The 20,891-nt window shown below is 42.7% G+C and overlaps 1 long non-coding RNA gene across 3 annotated transcripts in view; it reads right to left on the bottom strand.

Annotated features, from left to right (window-relative positions):
* The window catches only part of LOC310675432, a 49,657-nt gene that overhangs the window by 3,519 nt on the left and 25,247 nt on the right, over nucleotides 1-20,891 (bottom strand). Inside the window, exons 1-3 of one of the 3 annotated variants that reach the window (XR_014510148.1) lie at nucleotides 12,875-13,060; nucleotides 12,604-12,650; nucleotides 10,020-10,285 (exon numbers count right to left, since the gene is read on the bottom strand). This is a non-coding gene — a long non-coding RNA (uncharacterized lncRNA). Of the gene's footprint in view, nucleotides 1-10,019; nucleotides 10,286-12,603; nucleotides 12,651-12,874; nucleotides 13,061-20,891 lie in introns of those variants that run through there. The other 2 variants (XR_014510147.1, XR_014510146.1) reach the window with 2 other exon arrangements.

The raw sequence follows: 20,891 nt of genomic DNA, 5'->3' as shown, positions 1-20,891 counted from the left end.
TCATGGATGCTTTAGTGGAGATTCCTGCATTGCAGGGGGTGGACCAGATGACCCTTGGCGTCCCTTCCAATGATTCTGTGATTCTATGAATTATTCTACTTTCTGGTGAAATATGCCTTTTGAATGAATTTGTTTCCTGAGACACATTTCATATGGTTTTCAAAGCATTTTTCAATGCATTCTTTCTGTAAGATACACATCTTTATCCACACTTTTTGAACTGTACTGCAAAAATTAGTGAGTAATCTGATTTATTGTGGCATTCCAATCTGCATTTAAGTAGAGGACCAGTCAAAAATAGAATAAATGTATGTGCTTTGGGAGAACCATGTCCTGCTTGCTAAGATTTCTTCTCATTTCACTTTATAGGAGCTTGTGAGGGGAATAAACAAATACCTCATTTATGACAAAAAGAATACTGTTTCAGTTAGGCTATTTGATTTTACTTTTAACCACGAGTGTTCAAGATAGAATACAGAGCAATTAAGACAGTACAAATATTTTACTATACTTTGGTGTGACAAGAATTAACTTAATGTTTTATATAGTCAAAAAGAGGAGCTCTTAAGAGTATTTAACCAGATAATTAATCAAGCTATATATAAAACAGTAAAAAAAACTGCAACTCCAGTTTATAAAAAAGTATTATTATTACTGGTTGAAAGGCAGCAACCCTGTGCTCATGTTACTAGGAATAAGGCTCAGTAAACATGCACAGGATGGCACTGTAGTTTCAGAAGCTCCTACTGTGATCTCCCACAAACAATTTATGTTAACATGATAAGACACTGTAGGGTGGCATACCAGCATGATGAAAGCTTTTGGGCCAACATAATTGCTTTCAGCTAAGCATTATTGGCTCTAAAATATTAATAAATAGGTTGTAAATACTCAGAATCCCCTTCATGGATCACTGCCTTGCCATGGCGAAGGGGCTTGAATAACTCAGAGAAGCTATGAGCTATGCCGTGCAGGGCCACCCAAGATGGACTCCATGGACAAAGACAACAGGCATATAAAAGTTATGACGCTGGAAGATGAGCTCCTCAGGTCGGAAGGCATCCAACATGCTACTGAGGAAGAGTGGAGGACAAGTACAAGTAGATTCAGAGCTGATGAAGGGGCTGGGCCAAAGCCAAAAGGTTGCTCTGTTGTGGATATGCCTGGTAGCGAAAGGAAAATCCAATGCTGTAAAGAAAAATATTGCATAGGAACCTGGAATGTGAGAACCATGAACCTCAGTAAGCTGGATGTGGTCAAAAATGAGATGGCAAGAATAAATATTGACATCCTGGGCATCAGTGAACTAAAATGGACGGGAATGGGTGAATTCAGTTCGGATGACCATCATATCTACTACTGTGGGCAAGAAACCCGTAAAAGAAATGGAGTGGCCCTCATAGTCAACAAAAGAGTGGCGAAAGCTGTACTGGGATGCAATCTCAAAAATGATAGAATGATCTCAATACGAATCCAAGGCAGACCTTTTAACATCACAGTAATCCAAGTTTATGCAACAAGCACGGGTGCTGAAGAAACTGAAATTGACCGATTCTATGAAGACTTACAACACCTTATAGAAATGACACCAAAGAAGGATGTTCTTCTCATTATAGGGGATTGGAATGCTAAAGTTGGGAGTCAAGAGATAAAAGGAACAACTGGCAAGTTTGGCCTTGGAGTTCAAAACGAAGCAGAGCAAAGGCTAATAGACTTCTGCCAAGAGAACAAGCTGGTCATCACAAACACTCTTTTCCAACAACACATGGACATCACCAGATGGGCAGCATCGAAATCAGATTGATTATATTCTCTGCAGCCAAAGATGGAGAAGCTCTACACAGTCAGCAAAAACAAGACCTGGAGCTGACTGTGGCTCAGATCATCAGCTTCTTATAGCAAAATTCAAGCTGAAGAAAGTAGGAAAAACCACTGGGCCGGTAAGATACAATCTAAACCAAATCCCTTATGAATACACAGTGGAAGTGAGGAACAGGTTTAGGGATTTAGATTTGGTGGACAGAGTGCCTGAAGAACTATGGATGGAGGCTCGTAACATTATCCAGGAGGCAGCAACAAAAACCATTCCAATGAAAAGGAAATGCAAGAAAGTAAAGTGGCTGTCCAACGATGCCTTGCAAATAGCGGGGGAGAGAAGGCAAGCAAAATGTGAGGGAAATAGTGAAAGATACAGGAAATTGAATGCAGATTTCCCAAAAATAGCAAGGAGAGAAAAGAAGGCCTTCTTAAATGAGCAATGCAAAGAAATAGAGGAAAACAATAGAATGGGGAAATCCAGAGATCTGTTCAAGAAAATTGGAGATATGAAAGAAACAAGATTACCATAATAAAGGACAAAAGTGGTAAGGACCTAACAGAAGCAGAAGACATCAAGAAGAGGTGGCAAGAATACACAGAGGAATTATACCAGAAAGATGTGGATGTATCGTACACCCCAGGTAGTGTGGTTGCTGACCTTGAGCCAGACATCCTGGAAAGTGAAGTCAAATGGGCCTTAGAAAGCACTGCTAATAACAAGGCCAGTGGAAGTGATGATATTCCAGCTGAACTATTTAAAGTTTTAAAAGATTATGCTGTTAAGGTGCTACACTCAATATGCCAGCAAATTTGGAAAACTCAGCAGTGGCCAGAGGATTGGAGAAGATCAGTCTACATCCCAATCCCAAAGAAGGGAAGTGCCAAAGAATGCTCCAACTACCGCACAATTGCACTCATCTCACACGCTAGCAAGGTTATGCTTAAAATTCTATAAGACAGGCTTAAGCAGTATGTGGATCAAGAACTCCCAGAAGTGCAAGCTGGATTTCGAAGGGGCAAAGGAACCAGAGACCAAATTGCAAACATGCACCGGATTATGGAGAAAGCTAGAGAGTTCCAGAAAAACATCTACGGTACTTCTGCTTCATTGACTATGCAAAAGCTTTTGACTGTGTCAACCACAGCAAACTATGGCAAGTTCTTAAAGAAATGGGAGTGCCTGATCAGCTCATCTGTCTCCTGAGAAATCACTATGTGGGACAAGAAGCTACAGTTAGAACTGGATATGGAACAACTGATTGGTTCAAAATTGGGAAAGGAGTATGACAAGGCTGTATATTGTCTCCCTGCTTATTTAACTTATATGCAGAATTCCTCATGCCAAAGGCTGGGCTGATGAATCCCAAACCGGAATTAAGATTGCCGGAAGAAATATCAACGATCTCGGATATGCAGATGACACAACCTTGAAGGCAGAAAGTGAGGAGGAATTAAAGAACCTCTTATTGAGGGTGAAAGAGGAGAGTGCAAAATATGGTCTGAAGCTCAACATCAAAAAAATGAAGATCATGGCCACTGGTCCCATCACCTCCTGGCAAATAGAAAGGGAAGAAATGGAGGCAGTGAGAGATTTTACTTTCCTGGGCTCCATGATCACTGCCGATGGTGACAGCAGTCACAAAATTAAAAGACGCCTGTTTCTTGGGAGAAAAGCAATGACAAACCTAGACAGCATCTTAAAAGCAGAGACATCACCTTGCCCACAAAGGTCTGTATAGTTAACGCCATGGTTTTCCCAGTAGTGATGTATGGAAGTGAGAGCTGGACCATAAAGAAAGTTGATCGCCAAAGAATTGATGCTTTTGAATTATGGTGCTGGAGGAGACTCTTGAGAGTCCCATGGACTGCAAGAAGATCAAACCTCTCCATTCTGAAGGAAACCAGCCCTGAGTGCTCACTGGAAGGACAGATCGTGAAGCTGAGGCTCCAATACTTTGGCTACCACATGAGAAGAGAAGACTCTCTGGAAACCCTGAAGTTGGGACAGATTGAGGGCACAAGGAGAAGGGGATGACAGTGGATGAGATGGTTGGACAGTGTTCTCAAAGCTACCAACATGAGTTTGACCAAACTACGGGAGGCAGTGGAAGACAGGAGTGCCTGGCGTGCTCTGGTCCATGGGGTCATGAAGAGTCGGACACGACTAAATGACTAAACAACAACAAATACTCATATTCTTTACAAGAATTACTGAGGTTTGCACCCAGCCCATCATCTGTCTGCTACAGACTGGTGATTTTATGGTTTGCTACTACATGAATAAACCTGAATTAACCTTGGGGTAGAGATTGTGTGGCCCCACAAGCCACCCACAGATAGAAAAATGAAAAGGCCTATAATTCAAACATAGCACTAAACCACTACTTGAATGATTTAGAGAACCCTCAGCCTCGCACAAGGTTAATCCCTGCCATCCAGTCCTGAGTTGAGGCGAACTGTAACTCATTTCAGCATCCAAATAGTTTGGATTATTCCATGATCCTGCAAGCCATGGTTGCAAATTAGGAAAAAATCAGCCTAGGTTGCATTTTTTTTTCAAAGGACAAGTTGGGATGATGCCATAGATGCCCTGGAGCTCCATGGAACTGACTAAAACTGACTGTTTCAATCTGTGAAATTAAAAGGAACAACCATTTTTAGTCAGGCTTTTTATGCAAGTAAACTGCTTAATAATTGCATGCAAGAACATACAACGTTTTAGAACAACAGCAGAAACAAATTTAAACGATAGGGCAGGTCATCAGTTGACTTAAACCAATGCCAAATTCTAATTACATTTTTTGAATCCTGGGAGTACTGATCTTTTTAACACGCCAGCACTTGACATTTGTAGTGATCTTTTAGCAGCCCCCATCAATATAAATTCAGTGTTTCAAGATGCTCACCCAACATATTTGCTGAATCATATCCGAAACATTCATTAGCGGTTACAACACAGGTTTAACTCACTGTGGCTAAGGGGAGAGATAGAAGAATCTGTCAATTTTGGATCTCAAAGGCCAGAACACAGCTATTTTTCAAAATCTGCACTTATCTGAATTTTGTGGTATAGTTTTCCAAGCACAATGTTTACCAAAATGCATGTACAAGGGTAAAGTATGCATAAAAATAAATATGGTACTGGAAACATTGTGCAAAAAATATATTATATTAGAGAGAACCGCTTACATTATGTGTACATTAGTCAAAGCTGCATATAAAATGTGCTTTCTAGGAGAAATTATCACTCAAATACTAAAACAAAATAGTAAAATAGTAAAACAAATTGCTGCAAAATGTGAAGAACAGTATTTAAGATTGGAACAATGAGAAATTGAGGGTGAATCCAATTGAGGGTGAACATTTGAATCCAATTTCTCTTCCATCCTTAGCTGAAGGAGTTCTAGTTAGCTGACAAGAGAGGAAACATTGTTTAATCACTACTTGCTCCCTATCTGTAAGATATACAAGATTACAAAATACATTGGTCACTTTCACAATTTTGGGGGAGATGTTTTAACATATGCCTAAGAAAGTAGCATGAAAAGATGTGCTGAGATACTCATACTAATAGTCAAGACACGTTTGTGGGGAGAAGATGAGATATGAATGACAGGCTGCTCTCTGGAATTTTGTGCAGTTTTATGAAAATGCATTGACACCAACCCCTCAAGGCCCTTATTCTAATAAAGCAGAATATTAGGGAAAGGCTGGCTTTAGCCTTCACATTTGAATTGGTATTTAGATGCCCCCTTTTGGGGCCCCAGTGCTGACTCCTATTTGCAAAGCTGCTTTATGATCTGGCATTAAGTGAGGGTCGTGCTTTCATCGAGGTTCGTCCTCGTCTGAGTGTCTGAGACATGAGCACCCTTGAAGTCTATTTCCTTGATGAAAATAATATTTCTAACAAATGACAATCAAGTGGTGTTTTCATTATTTCAAGTAGTTTTCTGCCCGTATTTCAAGTCTCCTTAGTAACAGAATTTGGGGGAGAAGGGTAGCTTTTCAATGCTCAATAGTATGCATCTTACTGTCACTCACTGGGAACAGAAGTATTTAGTAGAGACACTTGTAGATTGGAAAAACACTACTCACTCCCCGCACATCGTTTCTTCCTTCCCTCATGCCCCTGTAATTTTATACTTATTTCAGTCAGAAAGTGCTGTTTCCACATCTAGCTTCAAGTTACAACTATGATGGAGTGGAGCTTTAAATTATCGGCCCAGAGGGCAGCCGACACCTGGTGAGTGGGCACTACTCACCCTTACCTGAGAGTCTGACGTAGTCAGAGGTGGGCAGTGCCAGCCATCCCCTCCCCAGGCCACACCTGGAAAGATGGCAGCCTTCTTAAACCCACCATGGCTGCGCCATGCAACAACGGTTGCCTACTTGGAGTCCCAGGTGAGCAGATATTATTTATTCATCATCATCATCATCATCATCAGTGAGGCATTGAATACATATAACAAAATGTCCTTGCCGAAATACATATATAGGCTGCTTCTAACAACAACTTACAGAAGTCAACAATCAACATCAGAAAAAGAAGAGCAACGAGGCACCAGTTGGGACAGCAGCAATTGTACATTGGTGAATAGGTAACTAACATTCTTTGCTAAGCAATGTATGCAAAAGTTGGAACCATTTTGCGTGGGAGTTCCATTCCCAGCCCCCGCGCTCGCCAGCGGAGCACATATAAGCAAGGCCTGCCCCCCTTCCATTCAACCCCATTCCACCTCCGTTCTGCCTTCTTCTGGGTGCAAAAGAACCCACGCGACCCTTCCCCTCTGCAGGGAGGTGGAACTGATTTGGATGGTCCACCCCCACCACTTAATGGATCAAAATGGTTTCCAGAGAGTGGTAGGGGATGTTTTATCCCATGTTGATGGCCTTTCAGCTGATTCCCTGGTGGCCTGCTGGAATGTGGATTTAACTAGGGCTATCTACTGTCTGGCTCCGAAGCACCCTCTCCAATTGCATCGAGCCCGGACAGCCCCGTGGCTCTCAACGGATCTGAGGACAATGAAACAATCGCTGAGATGGTTAGATCGCCAGTGGTGGAAAACTCACTCTGAATCTGACCAGACACAGGTTAGAGCTCAACGTCAAGCCTACAAAGTGGTGATGGCAAAGAGGACCTTCTTCACCGCCTCTGTTGCAGCTGCAGAAAACATCAGTGGGAGACTCTTTCAGGTAGTTCACAATTTAATGGAACCACCTTTGCCATCAAGGCCTGGTACGGACCCCAAGATCTCCTGCAATTGTTTTGCAAAGTTTTTTTGCAGATAAAGTTGCTCCGATTTGGAAAAAGTAGACTCCACCCTGGGAGCAGCGCCAGAGAGGGAGAGTGCTAGAGTCCTGTCTAGTCGAGTTGCATGGTATCCAATCTGTTACCTCCAAGGATGTGGGAGGGCTGCTTGGATGAGTGAAACCAACCACCTGTCTCTTTGATCTTTGCCCATCCTGGCTCATAAAAACGAGCCAGGAAAGGCTGGGCGATGGGCTTCGCAGGGTGGTGTCAGGAGTGCGTGCAGGAGCCGGGCCTTGTGACCAGTAGGGCTTTGCAGGACTGGGGCCTTCCTAAGTATGTTCTGGAGAGGCAAGGCGCGGCAGCACAGGTGAGGCCGACTGGTAACTCACTGTACCTGGTGGCTAAAGCTAGAAGGGATATAAGGTCAGCATTTCCCTTCAGCCCTTTGCCACAGAAACACGTTTCCTGGCTTGGTGCGTTTGGCTTCTTGCTTCCTGATCCTCGGACCTTGGCTTCTTGACTCCTTGCTTCTTGACCCTCGGACCCTTGACTTCGTGACTCCCTGCTTCCTGACCCTTGGACCCCTGGCTTCTGGACTCTTTCCTGCTTCCACCCCGCCATCTTGCCCCCAGTCCCGATATCCCCAGCTGGGACTTCGATCGCCCATAGACCGGACCGTGACAGAGTGTTAGTGCTGACCTTTAAAGCCCTAAACAATTCAGAGTGTTAGTGCTGACCTTTAAAGCCCTAAACAGCCTCTGTCCTGTGTACCTGAAGGAGCGTCTCCACCCCCATCGTTCAACCCAGACACTGAGGTCCAGCGCCGAGGGCCTTCTGGCAGTTCCCTCACTGCGATAATTGAAGTTACAGGGAACCAGGCAGATGGCATTCTTGGTAGTGGCGCCTGCCCTATGGAACACCCTCCCTTCAGATGTCAAGGAAATAAACAACTATATGACTTTTAGAAGACATCTGAAGGCAACCCTTCAGGGCAAGGCAAGGTTTAGGGAAGTTTTTAATTTTTGATGCTTTATTGTATTTTTAATATTTTGTTGGGAACTGCCCAGAGTGGCTGGGGAAACCCAGCCAGATGGGCGGGGTATAAATGATTGATTGATTGATTGATTGATTGTCAATTGGATGTGCCTAAAATGGTCGCCACCTGTATCGATTTATGTATAATGTGCATGTGTTTTACAAATTGTAGAGAACTAAAGTGTAAAGCATTCATAGCATGATGCTGGGCTATGATGGGGTTGAATGTGTGAATTGAAAGAAATCCACACAGATTCCTCTTACATCAACCCCAAGCAGGGATGATGTGAATTGCAGTCCTCGTGTGCAGCTGCAAGGAATTCAGAAGCAATGTAATGTAGACCCAGAACTGTGGTTAACATTAACAAAGGTTAGCTTAAACCAGCCAACTTCAGGAATGACAGCTTGAAACTGTTTGAAACTAACCATAATTAATGTTAACTACAGTTTGTTACTGGGATGCGGGTGGCGCTGTGGTCTAAACCACACACCCTAGGGCTTGCCGATCAGAACGTCGGCAGTTCAAATCCCCGCGAAGGGGTGAGCTACTGTTGCTCGGTCCCAGCTCCTGCCCACCTAGCAGTTGGAAAGCACATCAAGTGCAAGTAAATAGGTCCCGCTCCAGCGGGAAGGTAAACGGCATTTCCGTGGGCTGCTCTGGTTCGCCAGAAGTGGCTTAGTCATACTGGCCACATGACCCAGAAGCTGTACGCCGGCTCCCTCGGCCAATAAAGCGAGATGAGTGCCGTAACCCCAGAGTTGTCCGCATCTGGACCTAACGGTCAGGGGTCCCTTTACCTTTACAGTTTGTTACTACAGACAACACAACAAGCCTTGGTGATCCAAAAGCGGAAGCAATCCCTTCCAGACTCCTCCTCACAGCCCAACAGAAGGAGGGGGAGACTGTGCAAGACTAAGTCTTGCTGCAGTGCATTCATGCCACACCAAATCAAGTTTAACATGTTGTTCATATGCAAACATTTCTCAATACGGTATCCCCAATCTTTTGTGTAGTAGGAACATAAATTTTAAGGAACCAATAGCACAGTCCACAATATATACTATTGTACCATAAGGTGTGATGCTTGTCCTCAAAACAATATGTTATATTGTATTTTTTCCTGCTGAGATGTGCACTAAGGCTACTACAAATACATGCTTTTAATAGTGCATGTGACAAAGCATAATAAGTAGTACTTGAGGCAGGGAAGCTGTGAAAATGCATTTTCTGCTCCTGACACAAAATCACAGTTGCTGATGGAGGTGCCCTGAATAGACAGCAGCCTGGTCATGGGGGTTAAGGGGGCATTTGCTCCCCCCCACCACCATATTCCCTGGATTCCCGGCTTTAAAAATAAACAGCAACCTGATCCTTTGCCCTTGTAGAACCTGAGAAACAAGGCAAAATATACAGACTGTATTTTCTTTCTTTCTTTCTTTCTTTCTTTCTTTCTTTCTTTCTTTCTTTCTTTGTGAGAAATTAGCCTGTTCCTGCCTCAGTATTAAGTCAATGAAAGAAGTCTGAACAATGATTGACATTGAAGAATAGCCTATATAGCCAAATGGACAAAAAGAAGTCTAGAGGAAAACACTCATTGTACATAGAAAGAACTTTTTGCTTTATTTTTAAGCCTTTCTCTCTATCCTTCCTGCTGGAGAAGTGATTGCCACCCAATAGAAAACAATTCAGTTATCCAACATTTTAGTCTAGCTCTGATTGGAGAGTGCTTTATCAACTCAAAAACAAAAGACTGCAAGAAAAAAATTGGAGTTCACAATCTTTTTAACTTGGGTCTTACTTCATACTCAAACATGGCTTATTATTTTTCCTGAGCTTGTAAAGTTGTTGTTTTTTTAAATGCTATTGCAGACAAATGATTTGTCACAAATCCATATTATACCCATATTGCAGGGAACTGTGCTGTGGCTTACACCACCTTGCATAATAATAGTGTAATATTACCCAAGGCTTTTTTCAGAGGGAATTCACAGGAACCTCTCAGGTGGACGCCATTGCCATTCTAAGAGAATGAGGGTGGTGTTCATGGTGAGTTCCAGCACCTCTTTTTCTAGAAAAATAGCACTGGTTTGTTGGGGGGATGGGGAATTCGAGTAGAGTAGTCAACCCTTAAATGTAGTCCCATCTTTGAAGGTAAACATGGAAGCAATGCATGGAGAAACCTAGGGAAAGAAATAAGCCTTTCATTTGTGGGTCAAAGAGCATTGCTCGGATGCCAGGGCTATCTGCAGATCAGGGGTGGCAAACCTCCAGCCCATAAACCAATTTTGGCCTGCCAAATTTCCATTCTCTCTCCCAGCATTCCTCTTTCACAAAATCACAGAATTAAGGGATCCCCAAGAGTCATCTAATCCAACCCTCTACAATGAAGGAATCTCCACTAAATCATCCATGACAGATGACCATCCAACCTCTGCTTAGAAACTTCCAAGGAAGGAGAGTCCACCCCCTCTCATGGGAGTCTGTTCCACGGTCAAACAGCTCTTACTGGCGAAAAGTTATTCCTGATGTTTAGTCAGAATCTCCTTTCTTGTAAGTTGAAGCCATTGGTTCAGGTCCTACCCTCTGGAGCAGGAGAAAACAAGCTTGTTCCCTCTTCCATGTGACAGCCCTTGAGATATTAGAAGATCATAGTGGTTAAGAGCAGTAGTCACGTAATCTGGGGAACCGGGTTCGCGGCTCCGCTCCTCCACATGCAGCTGCTGGGTGACCTTGGGCCAGTCACACTTCTCTGAAGTCTCTCAGCCCCGCTCACCTCACAGAGTGTTTGTTGTGGGGGAGGAAGGGAAAGGAGAATGTTAGCCGCTTTGAGACTCCTTAAAGGGAGTGAAAGGCGGGATATCAAATCCAAACTCCTCTTCTTCTTCTTCTTCTTCTTCTTCTTCTTCTTCTTCTCAGCCTCCTCTTATCCAGGCTAAACTTACCCAGTTCCATCAACCTCATAAGGCTTGTTTTCTTGATCATCTTGCTCACCCTCCTCTGCACACATTCCAGCTTGTCAATTTTAAGCAGTCCCTTCAACTTCTGAAATTTGGGTGAGTTGCAAAGGGCTCAGATTGGCTGTGTGTGCCTGTTCCCTCCTGGGCTCAGGCATGTGCAGCCAGGGAAAGTAGCCTCTTTTAGAGACAGTTGCATTATGGAAGATTGGCTGTGTGAGGAATTTCTCCCACAGGCAGCTGATCCTTCCCAAAGGCACCTTTCCCCCTCTCAGCCAGGTGAGTCCCAGACTACCTCAAAAGCCTAGATAGAGTGTGTGTAGCAATTTGGCACAGACTTGCACTAAAAGGGAAATGTGAAGGGTATATCTGAACTTGGGACAATAGTGGCAGAGGCCCAGGCAAAGGAAGCAGTATTTTCAGACACTGCTGAACAGCTGACTGGTTGTATCTGCAAAGCTCTGTGTCTTTGCCCCATGAATTTTGAAACCACACCAAGTGTTGCAAGGAAATTGAGTTAAAATGGACGGTGGGGTTTGGGAGAGGCTGGATCCAGTCCCCACCCCACCCCCATTTTACTCTGCTTATAGTCACAGAGGCAGAGCTAAGCAGCCTAGACGAGTCCGACACAATCAGCACAAAGCAATCTATTTGATAAACTATCAACAGCACAGCTACCAATAGCACTACCTCACTGTCAGAACATCATTACAGGACTGAGAAAATTGTGCTCCAAAGAGATCTCCCTGGTGGTCAACAGTCAGTGCTCATCACAGATCATATATGCAAAATACTGAAATACGGTAAACTTCCTTGCTCAAAATTAAGTAATCAGGTATTGTGCTATTGCAGTGGCTTTCAAATGACTACACAGACCTTTTCATTGCTGGGAGCAGGAGGAGAGAAATCCTTACACAAGCCCCAAAGACAAGGCTGAAATGCATGCAGCCTACACAAAGGATTAGAGAGGGTTGCTCTTATGTGCTGAGATTGGCTGCTTCTTCCCCTTTGCAGAGGAGATTGCTTACACCATTATCATGCATTTGAAAAAGGCGAGAGAACGTAAGCTGACATGTTTAAAGCAAAAATATTTAAAGCTTGATAGGATCTGAAGCGTGGACTCTTTTCTCTTCTCTCCCTTGCCGCACACATCTGTCAGGATGCGGCAGTGTGCCTCTAATAACACAACCTGCCCTTTGTTTTCTCTTGTCATTTAGAATTACACTTAATGTACGGCTACCTGCTGAGACACTAAACAAGGCTCCTCTGTAGTTTTTTTTCCCAGTCAGAGATTCACTTCCCAAGCTTGAGGGTAGTCAGTCTGAAATATGTCTCTAAGGGCTCAAATTAGAAATTCCATGTCATCAAAGATGACTTAACACAGCCACTATTCATAAGGGTGCATTCTCTCCTCTATTAATTATGCCCCCTTCTTCCATCTCACCAATACTAGAGACACATCACTGTACATATTTAATGGAACATAACTAAAAATACATCAGAATTAATTAATGGCCATTCTGTCCCAGAATGTTCAAACTTACCAATGCTTTTGCCCCCTTAAAGACCAGCTGCTTTCTTGCTAGAAAATCTAGGAACAAAAAGGAAGAGGTTGCAATAAAGTATTATTTTCACAATATTCTTTTATATAGTCTATGTGTGGGGGTTTGTGTCAGCATCACTATTTGGGTTTTTTATGTTGTATTTATTTTTTACAGTATATAAAAGAAAAGCAGTGTTCAATGTACAGAGCAATATAAAATTATAATTCACGGTTCTTCTCTTGCCAAATGCTTAGCACCTAAGATGTCTCACCTTTGTTCAGAAGGGGCCCCTGTTGTCACACTGTTTCTCTGCACTCACAAAGCCTGCATGGTATAGTGGACTAGGACCTCAGAGACCCGGGTTCACATCCCCACGCAGCTATGAAGCTCACTTGGTGACCTTGGGCCAGTCACTGCCCACTGAGGAGGGGGAAGAGATCTGTGTACATCACCTTGAGCTCCTCACGAGAAATAGGTGGGATGCAAATGGAATAGAATTGTTATAAGCACCACCTCCTCTCACTGGGCTCCCCTTCAAAACCGCTCCCTCCCTTTGCCATTTTGCCACATTTCTATCAAATGTGTTGTTTCAGCCCCAAATCTTCAGTCTTAAGCCACTCGACAAGCAAAACCTGCTACAGAATTGATATACTGTAATACAACGAAAGCAACACTACTTACCGCAACCAGTAATGGTTCTGCACAAAGCAGTAATATGCCGAGAAGCTATTTTCACATCATGTGTTTAAAGGAAGACACTTGCTGGAACCAGTTGCCAGTTTCCCTTCTCACAGCAGCAAAAAGAGCAGTTTCCACCACCATACATAGAATCATAGAATTGTTGAGTTGGAGGGGACCGTGTCAGTCATCTAGTCCAACCCCCTGCAATGCAGGAATATTTCACCCTGAGGTGAAGAGTCTCATGCTCTGCGCACTGAGCTATCTGTCTGCCACAAGCTCCTGGCACTTTTGCTGCTGTGCTAGGGAGCTGGGGATGAGGAAACCTATGCCAGCATTAACTCTAAATTTTATTTGGAAATGCTTGGCATAGACATCATACATGAGATGGTGTGGAAAGACTCTGCTTGCATTAGACTGTACCCTGCAAGCACCTTCAAAACACATTATTTCCCTCAAGGAATTCTGGGCACTGCAGTTCACCCCTCCGCTCACCGAGTGTCCATGATTGCCAGAAACCCTTAACCAACTACAGTGCCCAGAACTCTTTGAGGGAAATATTGTGCTTTAAAGATATAATGTGCACACAATCTCTAGCATATGAGTATTGGAGCATAAATTATTATCATTATCCCAAACAGAAAAAAGTAAATCCCCCCCTCCCAACACACACACACACACACAGAGAGAGAGAGAGAGAGAGAGAGAGAGAGAGGGTTTTTTCACACCTTGGAAAATCCCCTTATTTTCCCCCCAACAACTGGGGGGGGGGGAATATCACTTAATTTATTTTCAGATTTATAGCAACACACCAGAAACACGTTTTTATGGCCACAATTAAACAAAATATCAGTGTATTTATTTCCCCCACCCAAATTGCTTCATGAATGTAATTTCCTTTTAAAAAGTTCTTTCCTTATTTTTTATTGACAATTTTTATGAAATGCAATAACAATAAAACATCAGGCACTGTGTGGAAGGCCCAGTACATCTGTATTGCCAATTCCAGGAAGATGACATACAGCAGGTCACGCACGAAAAATATATCCAAAGAAGATCCTGCTAAATTATGTCAAAGCAAAACAAAATGGGTTCTGGCCCTCTGGGTTTTCTTGCACTAAACATGTTAACCATAGCAAATATTATGACATTTACATGAACTGTTAACTATTCCAGGTACAGAATGCAAAGCACGTAAAGCAGCATAAAATGCTTCCCTAAACCCAGCGGAGGTTTGCCCCCCAGGGGAGCCATGGCACTGCCCTACCAGATGAAATTACAAGCAACTCCTGAAAGTTGCCCCCACAAATCAGAACAACCTTGAAGCCAAACCTGTCCTGTCCCACCCCAATTCATTATCTTTCCATTTGAACTCATAGAAGGACTCCTGGTGACAGTTCCTGTCAATCAGAACTTAGCAATGCTCAGCCAAACTTTTTTAAAAAATCTTAATTATTGATTTTTCACTCCATGCCAAAACTATTGCTATTGCCAGGTGGTCCCTCCCACCCATCTCCAGGCAGAAAAATACACAGTTAGCAACTACTAGGAATTCAGGGGGCCTTATTGGCATCACCTCCTTCTCATGTCTCTTAACTGGGATTTGGAATAAATTAGGAAAGGGGTCTAATGTTAGGGTGTGGGCTTTAAAACTTTAGTAAACCCATCAGCCTAGATATTTTTTTCTGTGTGGGGGGGGAGCGTTAATACTGAATTTATCCAGCGTTTGCTAAATTGTTGGTTTTTGTTATTCTGAAGTTACAGACATGTTCTGTATTTTGTATATCTGTATTTCCAGTTTTGAGGTTTTGCATGTTTGATGTGAGCTGCTTTGGGCACACCTCGTTGTGGGAAAATGGCATGTAAGTAAAATCAGTCAGTCAGTTGGAATCATTCATAAATTCTGAGCATTTTTTTCTTTTTGGAAGAGGGAAATGTGAAGAGAATGGGTCAAATCTAGTAATCTAAATTATGCAAGCTGTTTGGGTCATTTAAAGCTGATTTGTCAGTGGAGGGGCATCTAAAAGCTCTGAAGTCTGCAGGCAACAGAAATATTGTCTCTCAGTACAGCCTACAGGGCTGCTCTGAAGACACCAAGGGGAAGAAATAGAATCATGAATGGCATCTCCCCCAAATTGCTCAAGGTGCCATTCATGGTTCTCCTGTTGCCCATGCTGTCTTCAGAAGTTTACATTTCAGGCTTAAGTTACTGTTGTTAAATAAAAGCAGTTTTTCACCACGCCTGCCCCTGCTCATATTCTGTGGTGGATAGGAATGATTTCTTGGTATAATAGTTCCACCACCCTGGGCAGCAGCATGCTTTGAATTGATAGGATATTGCCTACACATTTTCCTTCTCTGAAGCCAACGGCCAAGCCTCTTGTCTTCACACTTAAATAAAATCCCTGCCCACTTATTTTGGCACCTTATTTAAAACCCCTCATTTCTGTCACAGCCTCATTGTATGGTGCTCAGTACTTTCAAAGGGGCAGCCAACTAGCCATGGCTTCAGCAAAAAAATGAAACAATGGTGGAATCTACACACCTATAAAAACTGTTCCGAAAATGCTTTTTTAAAAAAAGTGTTTGTAAAAATACATTGAATTTTTCATACGGCTCACCATCGCCATCAAGTGTCACATTGTCTATTGCGCTTAAAACACACTTAAAATGTTTTATTTGCAGCTGTATAAAGGTAAAGGTAAAGGTACCCCTGCCCGTACGGGCCAGTCTTGACAGACTCTAGGGTTGTGCGCCCATCTCACTCAAGAGGCCGGGGGCCAGCGCTGTCCGAAGACACTTCCGGGTCACGTGGCCAGCGTGACATCGCTGCTCTGGCGAGCCAGTGCCGCACACGGAAATGCCGTTTACCTTCCCGCTAGTAAGCGGTCCCTATTTATCTACTTGCACCCGGGGGTGCTTTCGAACTGCTAGGTTGGCAGGCGCTGGGACCGAACAACGAGAGCGCACCCCGCCACGGGGATTCGAACCGCCGACCTTTCGATCAGCAAGCCCTAGGCGCTGAGGCTTTTACCCACAGCGCCACCCGCGTCCCAACTTTGCAGCTGTATAGCTGAGCCCAAAAGTCCAGTGCCTACCTAAAGCCTAGCAAATGTATTGTTCATTAAAATTTCACAGATAACCAAGAAAGTTGAACCTGTGCTCTACTCTAATAAAGCTCATGCCATAATATATTCATTAAGTCTTCAAGGTGCTAGTGCATTTGTTGCTTTGTTAAAATTACAGTGTGCTGCTGGGTTGTGGTGGGGATTAAAGACTAGAAAACACTTTGGCAAATTTGAAACTCTGTTACCAAAAGTGGGATAGTGCAGATATATGAAGTCTGGGAGCATGGAGGGCCCCCTCCCTGCACACACACACCCCAGGCAAGCCTGTCCCAGCAGACAACCACAAATCGGCCTTGCTATGGAAAAATGTTTGCAGACATTGATTTCCCGACTGTGTCCCAGATTATGATGATGATGATTGATTGATTGATTGATTGGTGATTGATTCTAAACCTGGCCAACCTGGTCTCTTCCAGTTCAAAAGAGGGGGAGGCAGGATGGAGAGATACGGAGAAATAATGTTTAAAAAGTATTACTTTTATATCCATCTCACCTTTCGTCCAAGGAGCTTAAGGTGGTATTCACTGAGTTTCCCTGTCACCATGTTATTGACACAACAACCCTATGAGGTTAGGCTGACACAAGATCACTTAGTGGTCTTCATGGCCAGGTTCTCCCATGATTCATCTTGTTCCACCATCAGTGAATTCCACTAGGTGACCCCGTGTAAGGAGAGTTGCAATCCCAAAAATGGAATACTTTACTTCTATTGTATCTGCCAAAATATCACTATTGTAAACCTTCTGGAATATAAGCCTTTCTAAACATCCTAGCAATAGTCCGAATGACATTGACAATAGAGGTAGACCCACTCATTTTCAAACATACCTTTCTAACCGTAGGAGGTAAATGCTCGCTTTAAATTTAAAAGTCAGCTGTCTTTACAAAGCTGAATTCTGCACCCAACCACAATATTTGTGCTTTCTCATCTTCCCTGTGGGCCCTGCAAGATACACACAGCCCTGCCAATAATGATCATGAAACCTTGTTGTAAGGTAAGAATAAAATTTCTACACTGGGTGTTTCTGGGAATTTAGCCATTATAAATCAATTGAATGTTGTTGCGTGTGTGTGTGTGTGTATATATATATATATATATATATATATATATATATATACACATATATGGGATAAATCAATTGTGATTTAGGTTTACAAGAGCTTATCTCAGTCTTCCAATCATTCTGATCTATGTGTGTTTCCTTGTTCCAGCTTCACTTTGAATTTCTGGTCCAAATCAATCACAAAACCTCCAAGCAAAACTCACTCAAAATGACCTTCTTTAAATTGTTTCCACCTGAAACCATAAATCTGCCAGTGTTGCTTCCAAAACAGCCCTGCACCAGTTGACAAATTCACAAATTTTAGCTCATCTTTTGACAGGTTTCTCCCGCTTCCGAAGTCTCAATGTCCCTGATGTTGCCACCTTGGCAATGGTCTGTCTCTGATCCACAGGCCTTCATAGCAGGCAGAGGAGTAAAAGCTCAAATATCATTAGCCAAATGCAAGTCTACCAATATTGGCATTATGCTTGTCAGTCTAAGCTCTCACCAAGACAATTTTTAGGCATAGCACAGACGGCAATGTGTATTCTGCATGATGACAGCTCCATGCAGCTGCCTAACCTGGTGTTCCTGGCTGCAATTACATAGGGTGAAAAGACCAGAAACACTAATCACAGGAAAAGGTGTGGTGCTGAGGTAGAAATTTACAAGATAATCCATTCAATTAATGTGCTTGCAATTTAGAAATGTACCATTTAGAACACGTTTTGTGAAGGCAACCCTATCCTCTTTACAATGTTATAAGAATAGTTTAGCTCTAAGGGGGGCTACTGTTACTCAAAAATTCAATACACATCCTGCATAATGCAGACAGAAAGCTGATCTTCACACCATTCCAAACACATCTCAGCATTTCCAAAGAAAGCAAAGTCTTCCCTTCTGCTGGGTCACACTTGTGGAAACCACATCTGTCATGCCTCTCAGCCAAGCCAAACCCATGTGTTCCCCTTTGTTCGAGGTAGGTTGGATTTGTCTTCAGAAAATGCTTTTTTGCATACAGTTTTAGAAACCCGGTTATTTCTAGGTATGGGTCATAGAAAATTATCTAGCAACTATGTAATCATATTATCCAAATGATTACACCACCCTGAATTTAGCACACCCAATATTACTTCAGTGAAGAAGGGAAAGTCAAGTTGTGCTGCATGTTTACCAATGCCATTGATTTTACTCAAATTAGCTCATCTGCAACTCTGTGTATAGGGCTGAGGTTGAGTCATGCAGCCCTATGATGGAGAGGGCAGGGCAAAGAATAAACGGCTACAATATTAGCCAACTGAGCAACCAGTTAAGAGGAAAGAGGAAAAATCTTTGAGTAAATGAAACAAGTAAATCATTCCATAACATTCCTTGGGAGAGAAAGCAGCTGAATGCAGAAAGAAGGAATCTTCTTTAATAAGATATTATGAAATATTACATCACATAGCCATGAAATGCAAGAGGTACAGCCTGTGATATTTCTAGCTGAAGCAGGACCTCTGCCCATGGACAGTGGGCACACACTGTTTGTACAAACCAAGTGGCCACAAGTGGGCACTCAGGGGTCACCCAACCTGCTGCAATTCCATTCTATCCTCAACATTCATTTATTGTACCCAGAATGGCCAGGCAAATGATACTAAACTAAGTTCACACAGGTCCTGCTATCCACCCACTTGTTATCCAAAAATTCACTTATCTGAACTCACTACATGCACGGCTGATTCAGATATCCAAACAACCAGAGTTTACCCACTTCTTTACTTTCTTTTTTGTTTGCGCTTTGTTGATTGGTGGTAACCATTTTCAGGCAGAATCCTTGGAAAGAGGGAGCAGGGGGAGAGATTAGACAAATCACGGAGCAGGAGAGATTGGCAAATAAATTTTTCCTTTGTCTCTCTTTTGCTAGTAGGCAGCAGCCATTTTAAGAAGAAACTGTGCAAAAAAGGGGAGGGAGGAGGAGACAATGGATTAGAAATGTTCCCATAGAAATAATGGCAATGGTCAGCTCATTGTGCGAATGCACGCCTGAGGAACAATTTCCTGGGACTGCATTGTGTTCAGTAAGTGGGACCTGTGTGTATAGTGACAATTCACAACCCCAGTGAGTGATAGCAAGAGATGGGTAAATCAGTCAATTTCAGCTCTGATTTTCATTTTTCTAATCTTAAATTGAATTCAGTGGCATAGCATGGGTTGCCAGTGCCTTGGGCAATGTGGGGGGAGTGGGTAGGAGGGAGAGAAGCGGACTGAATCCACATGCACATTCACCCAGGGGATTGCAGCTGCAGAGTTAAGAAAAGAAGATTCACTTCATTGTCTGGAGAGGTCACTTCCTCGTTCACATGGAGAATCTGTTTTCAATGGAGCCCAGTGACAGAGGCGCACAGCTGTATTGAGGCAGCACCGGGTATTGAAATTTTGCACCCCTAACAATTTTGCACCCAGGGCTACCACCCCTGTGCCCCCCACACTATGCCACTAATTCAACTCTGCACATTTCAACATCAGCTTGAGATTTTTATTTGAAAAAGTCTTCTTGAAAATTCATCAACATTCCAATATAAATTCCTCATAATATACATATTTGTATGTGGTTTTGTCTAATATAATGCATTTTTGTATCTTATTTTAACTGATAAATGCGTTTTCATACACACTTTACCCTGCTAAATGCATCTTTGTGCACATAACCTGACTGGATAATTGCACTGCAAAATCTGAAGAACTGCAAATTCTAAAAGATCGCTGTATTCAAGTGCTCATTGTTTTGCAGACTGTGTATTAGGTAAGTTCACCTCCACATGCAAAGTGATTTGATTTATTCCCCCATCCCTAGTGACAGCACAAACTTCCTAGCTTTGCTATCTTAAGCTAATATCCAAGGCATTCAGGTACAACACAGAAGCAACATTTGCAATGCTGTAAGCAGTCTTGTCATTCGTTCGACTGTCAAACAGTTGTTATAAATATTTGAAACACTACAAAAACTGGAAACCTGTGTTCTATAATGTCAACTTCAACTGTCTGGAGAAAGATGTTGTCTGTCTCCCACTCAGCCCTGCAAGAAATAGTGGTTCCTTGCCATTTTACTCAAGGAAAGAAGGCTCTCCTTAGATTTCCTTTTATTTTAAACAAATTATGGGGTTGTTGATTTGTAGGCAGTCAGAAGGTGATGGTCAATGAAGCATGTTGACTCAGAGTTAAATCCATGGGGCTTACTCCCAGGTAAACATGATTAGGAATGAGGATTTTGTCTCAGCTATTATATTCCTATGTAAAAGAATTTGAGTATCTTTTAGTGACTGGCACTACAAATAGGTTATGTTTTTTTCCTGCTTGGAAAAAGAAAGAAGAACAAAAAGTCAGAACCTGTCTCCCTGGATCTTTCACAGTTTTTACTCATGTTACAGCAAAATTTAGGAGGAAAGGAATAGTG

The sequence above is a fragment of the Podarcis tiliguerta genome (assembly GCF_965153285.1).
Source record: "Podarcis tiliguerta genome assembly, chromosome: 4".
Lineage (NCBI taxonomy): Eukaryota > Metazoa > Chordata > Lepidosauria > Squamata > Lacertidae > Podarcis > Podarcis tiliguerta.
The sequence above is the reverse complement of the archived record's forward strand: the minus strand, read 5'-3'. Positions and strand labels throughout refer to the sequence as shown.